This window comes from Hemiscyllium ocellatum, unplaced genomic scaffold (assembly GCF_020745735.1).
Source record: "Hemiscyllium ocellatum isolate sHemOce1 unplaced genomic scaffold, sHemOce1.pat.X.cur. scaffold_578_pat_ctg1, whole genome shotgun sequence".
NCBI classification, from domain to species: domain Eukaryota; kingdom Metazoa; phylum Chordata; class Chondrichthyes; order Orectolobiformes; family Hemiscylliidae; genus Hemiscyllium; species Hemiscyllium ocellatum.
The window spans coordinates 86521-92520 of NW_026869122.1; positions in this window are offsets into that span (position 1 = coordinate 86521).

Genomic DNA, 6000 nt, shown 5'->3' on the forward strand with positions numbered 1-6000 from the left:
TGGGGCACTATGGGACACTGTCCCCACGGCCAACCCACCCTAACCTACACATCCCTGGGGCACTATGGGACACTGTCCCCACGGCCAACTCACCCTAACCTACACACCCCTGGGGCACTATGGGACACTGTCCCCACGGCCAACCCACCCTAACCTACACATCCCTGGGGCACTATGGGACACTGTCCCCACGGCCAACCCACCCTCACCTGGGTGAATGGGGGTGGGGATGGAGGTGATAGGTCAGCGAGGAGGGTGGGGTGGATAGGTGGGAAGGGACGTAGGCAGGTAGGACAGGTCATGGGGGGGACAGTGCTGAGCTGCAAGTGTGGAGCTGGGGTGAGGTGGGGGAAGGGGAAATGAGGAAGCTGTTGAAGTCCACGTTGATGACCGTGGGGCTGAAGTGTTCCGAGGCGGAAGATGAGGCGTTCTTCCTCCAGGCGTCTGGTGGTGAGGGAGCGACAGTGAAGGAGGCCCAGGACCTCCATGTCCTCGGCAGAGTGGGAGGGAGAGGGGGGAGTTGAAATGTTGGGCGGTGCGGGTGTCCCGGAGATGTTCCCCCTAAAGCGCTCTGCTAAGGAGGGCGTCCCGGTCTCCCCCCAACGTAGAGGAGAGCGCGCCAGGAGCAATCAATGACATTGGCGGACGTGCAGGTCAAACTTTGACGGATGGGGAAGGCCCCTTTAAGGGCCTTGGAGGGTGGTGAGGGAGGGAGGGTGTGGGCCCAGGTTTTGCCGTTCCTGCGGGTGGCAGGGGAAGGTGGGGTGGCTGGTGAGGCCACTGTATCCCACTGTCCCACGCCAGCATCTCCAAGTCCTGACCCGCTTAAGGGGCAGTGGACCGGAAAGCTAGTGCTCGGCTTTTCTAGCCAAGCGTGCGGGGGGCGCAGCAGGTCCTGAAGAGGGCCAGTAGCATGCTGGCCTTCGTAACAAGAGGGATTGAGGGTAAGGGGCGTAGAGGTGCTTCTGCAGCTGGACAGGGCCCTGGTGAGACCACACCGGGAGTACTGTGCGCGGTCCTGGTCTCCGAGTTTGAGGGAAGACGTTTCTGGCGATCGAGGGAGTCCAGCGTAGGTCAGCTCCTGGAAACGTGGGGCTACCTCGCTCTGAAAGCCTTGAGTTTTAAAAGGAGACGTATAAGGTTATTTAAAGATGGGACACTCTGGAGGCAGGAAACATGTTCCCGCTGATGGGTGAGTGCCGAACCAGAGGACGCAGCTTAGAAATAGAGGCGAGGGGGTGTGGAGTGCTCTACCACCCTCCCAGAACGTTTAGAGAGCCAGTCTCTGGATACTTTCAGGAGAGATTTGGACAGAGCTCTCAAAGATAGTGGGACCAAGGGTTATGGGGATATTGAGGGGTAGTGCGGGCTCAAAGGACAGAGTGGCCTCCTCCTGCTGCCCACAGAACCAGACATCTATTAAACAGACCTTTGTCTCATTGGGGGGGTGAGTTAAAACTCACACAACACCGGGTTATAGCCCGACAGGTTTCACTGGAAGCGCACTCGCTCTCGGAGCGACGCTCCTTCGTCAGGTGATGGTGGAGGAACAGGGAATTTGTGGCAAACATTCACAGCGCGCTGTAACTGAAATTATACATTGGAAAATTTCATGTGTGAATCACACACCCTTTTAATTTAAAAGTTGCGTTCTCGGGTTAGCTGTTAACAAGGGGGATAGCTAGGGCAACATGTAGAAGGTGTTGCCCCCCCTGTGTTCTCTGTCTGTGACCTGATGTTGAGGCTGATTCTAATCTAATAAGTGAGGTAACAGAGTTTTATATAAATTCCTGCAGTTTTTGAGCTCAGAGTTCTACATGAGTGCACGCAGTTTTACAGCAACGTGCAGTGTAACTCTGCAAGTACAAATTCACCCCACACAATATATGTGTGTGCATGTGGGTCTTTGTGTGTGTGCGTCTGTCTGGGGTGGGGGTTGTGAGTGTGTGTGTGTGTGTGTAGCGAGTGCAGAGTGTGTTAAGTCTGGGAGGAGGTGGATGTGGGAGTGTGTGTGGGTGTCTGTGTGTACCTGTGTCTGTGTATGTGAGAGTGTGTGTGTAGGAATATCTGTGTGTGTGTGAGAGTGTGTGAGTGTGTGTGTGTCTGTAAGGGTGTGTGTGTGTGTCTTCAAGTGTGTGTGTATCTGAGAGTGTGTGTGTGTAGTGAGTGCAGTGTGTGTTAAATCTGGGAGGAGGTGGATGTGGGAGTGTGTGTGGGCGTCTGTGTGTACCTGTGTATGTGAGAGTGTGTGTGTAGGAATATCTGTGTGTATGTGTGTAGTGAGTCTTAAGTCTGTGAGGGTGTGTGTGTGTCTATAAGGGAGTGTGTGTGTGTGTCCATAAGGGTGTCTGCAAGGGTGTGCGTGGGTGTCTGTGTGTACCTGTGTCTGTCTGTGAGAGTGTGTGTAGGAATATCTGTGTGTGGGTGCGTGTGTAGTGAGTGCAGTGTGTGTTAAGTCTGGGAGGAGGTGGATGTGGGAGTGTGTGTGGGTGTCTGTGTGTACCTGTGTGTGTGAGAGAGTGTGTGTGTAGGAATATCTGTGTGTAGTGAGTCTTGAGTCTGTGAGGGGGTGCGCGTGTGTCTATAAGGGAGTGTGTGTCTGTAAGGGCATCTGTAAGGGTGTGTGTGGGTGTCTGTGAGAGTGTGTGTAGGAATATCTGTGTGTGGGTGTGTGTGTAGTGAGTGCAGAGTGTGTTAAGCCTGTGAGGGGGTGCGTGTGTCTATAAGAGAGTGTGTGTGTGTCTTCAAGTAAGTGTGTATGTGAGAGCGTGTGTGTGTGTAGTGGGTGCAGAGTGTGTTAAGTCTGGGAGGGGGTGGATGTGGGAGTGTGTGTGGGCGTCTGTGTGTACCTGTGTATGTGAGAGTGTGTGTGTAGGAATATCTGTGTGTATGTGTGTAGTGACTCTTAAGTCTGTGAGGGGGTGTGTGTGTCTATAAGGGAGTGTGTGTGTGTCTGTAAGGGTGTGTGTGGGTGTCTGTGTGTACGTGTGTCTGTGTATGTGAGAGTGTGTGTAGGAATATCTGTGTGTGTGCGTGTGTGTGTGTAGTGAGTGCAGAGTGTGTTAAGTCTGGGAGGAGGTGGATGTGGGGTGTGTGGGCGTCTGTGTGTACCTGTGTATGTGAGAGTGTGTGTAGGAATATCTGTGTGTATGTGTGTAGTGAGTCTTGAGTCTGTGAGGGGGCGCGTGTGTCTATAAGGGAGTGTGTGTGTGTCTGTAAGGGTGTGTGTGGGTGTCTGTGTATGTGAGAGTGTGTAGGAATATCTGTGTGTGTGTGTGTGTAGTGAGAGCAGAGTGTGTTAAGTCTGGGAGGGGGTGCAAGTGAGTGTGTGTGGGCGTCTGTGTGTACCTGTGTATGTGAGAGTGTGTGTGTAGGAATATCTGTGTGTAGTGAGTCTTAAGTCTGTGAGGGGGGGCGTGTGTCTATAAGGGAGTGTGTGTCTGTAAGGGCGTCTGTAAGGGTGTGTGTGGGTGTCTGTGAGAGTGTGTGTAGGAATATCTGTGTGTGGGTGTGTGTGTAGTGAGTGCAGAGTGTGTTAAGCCTGTGAGGGGGTGCGTGTGTCTATAAGAGAGTGTGTGTGTGTCTTCAAGTATGTGTGTATGTGAGTGTGTGTGTGTGTGTGTGTGTGTGTAGTGGGTGCAGAGTGTGTTAAGTCTGCGAGGGGGTGCATGTGGGAGTGTGTGTGGGCGTCTGTGTGTACCTGTGTATGTGAGAGTGTGTGTGTAGGAATATCTGTGTGTAGTGAGTCTTAAGTCTGTGAGGGGGCGCGTGTGTCTATAAGGGAGTGTGTGGGTGTCTGTAAGGCTGTGTGTGGGTGTCTGTGTATGTGAGAGTGTGTAGGAATATCTGTGTGTGTGTGTGTGTGTAGTGAGAGCAGAGTGTGTTAAGTCTGGGAGGGGGTGCAAGTGAGAGTGTGTGTGGGCATCTGTGTGTACCTGTGTCTGTAAGAGTGTGTATGTAGGAATATCTGTGTATAGTGAGTCTTAAGTCTGTGAGGGGGGGTGTGTGTCTATAAGGGAGTGTGTGTCTGTAAGGGTGTGTGTGGGTGTCTGTGAGAGTGTGTGTAGGAGTATCTGTGTGTGGGTGTGTGTGTAGTGAGTGCAGAGTGTGTTAAGTCTGGGAGGGGGCGCGTGTGTCTATAAGAGAGTGAGTGTGTGTCTTCAAGTAAGTGTGTATGTGAGAGCGTGTGTGTGTGTAGTGAGTGCAGAGTGTGTTAAGTCTGGGAGGGGGTGCGTGTGTCTATAAGAGAGTGAGTGTGTGTCTTCAAGTATATGTGTATGTGAGAGCGTGTGTGTGTGTAGTGAGTGCAGAGTGTGTTAAGCCTGTGAGGGGGTGCGTGTGTCTATAAGAGAGTGAGTGTGTGTCTTCAAGTATATGTGTATGTGAGAGCGTGTGTGTGTGTAGTGAGTGCAGAGTGTGTTAAGTCTGGGAGGGGGCGCGTGTGTCTATAAGAGAGTGAGTGTGTGTCTTCAAGTATATGTGTATGTGAGAGCGTGTGTGTGTGTAGTGAGTGCAGAGTGTGTTAAGTCTGGGAGGGGGTGCATGTGGGAGTGTGTGTGGGTGTCTGTGTGTACCTGTGTATGTGAGAGTGTGTGTGTAGGAATATCTGTGTGTATGTGTGTAGTGACTCTTAAGTCTGTGAGGGGGTGTGTGTGTCTATAAGGGAGTGTGTGTGTGTCTGTAAGGGTGTGTGTGGGTGTCTGTGTGTACGTGTGTCTGTGTATGTGAGAGTGTGTGTAGGAATATCTGTGTGTGTGCGTGTGTGTGTGTAGTGAGTGCAGAGTGTGTTAAGTCTGGGAGGAGGTGGATGTGGGGTGTGTGTGGGCGTCTGTGTGTACCTGTGTATGTGAGAGTGTGTGTAGGAATATCTGTGTGTATGTGTGTAGTGAGTCTTGAGTCTGTGAGGGGGCGCGTGTGTCTATAAGGGAGTGTGTGTGTGTCTGTAAGGGTGTGTGTGGGTGTCTGTGTATGTGAGAGTGTGTAGGAATATCTGTGTGTGTGCGTGTGTGTGTGTAGTGAGTGCAGAGTGTGTTAAGTCTGGGAGGGGGTGCAAGTGAGAGTGTGTGTGGGCGTCTGTGTGTACCTGTGTCTGTAAGAGTGTGTGTGTAGGAATATCTGTGTGTAGTGAGTCTTAAGTCTGTGAGGGGGGGTGTGTGTCTATAAGGGAGTGTGTGTCTGTAAGGGCGTCTGTAAGGGTGTGTGTGGGTGTCTGTGAGAGTGTGTGTAGGAATATCTGTGTGTGGGTGTGTGTGTAGTGAGTGCAGAGTGTGTTAAGCCTGTGAGGGGGTGCGTGTGTCTATAAGAGAGTGTGTGTGTGTCTTCAAGTATGTGTGTATGTGAGAGCGTGTGTGTGTGTAGTGAGTGCAGAGTGTGTTAAGTCTGGGAGGGGGTGGATGTGGGAGTGTGTGTGGGCGTCTGTGTGTACCTGTGTCTGTGTATGTGAGAGTGTGTGTGTAGGAATATCTGTGTGTATGTGTGTAGTGACTCTTAAGTCTGTGAGGGGGTGCGTGTGTCTATAAGGGAGTGTGTGTGGGTGTCTGTGAGAGTGTGTAGGAATATTAGATTAGATTAGATTACTTACAGTGTGGAAACAGGCCCTTCGGCCCAACAAGTCCACACCGACCCGCCAAAGCGCAACCCACCCATACCCCTACATTTACCCCTTACCTAACACTACGGGCAATTTAGCATGGCCAATTCACCTGACCCGCATATCTTTGGACTGTGGGAGGAAACCGGAGCACCCGGAGGAAACCCACGCAGACACGGGGAGAACGTGCAAACTCCACACAGACAGTCGCCCGAGGTGGGGAATTGAACCCGGGTCTCTGGAGCTGTGAGGCAGCAGTGCTGACCACTGTGCCGCCCTGGGAGGGGGTGCATGTGGGAGTGTGTGTGGGCATCTGTGTGTGTGTGTGTAGGAATATCTGTGTGTGGGTGTGTGTGTAGTGAGTGCAGAGTGCGTTAAGTCTGGGAGGGGGTGCATGTGTGAGCGTGCAT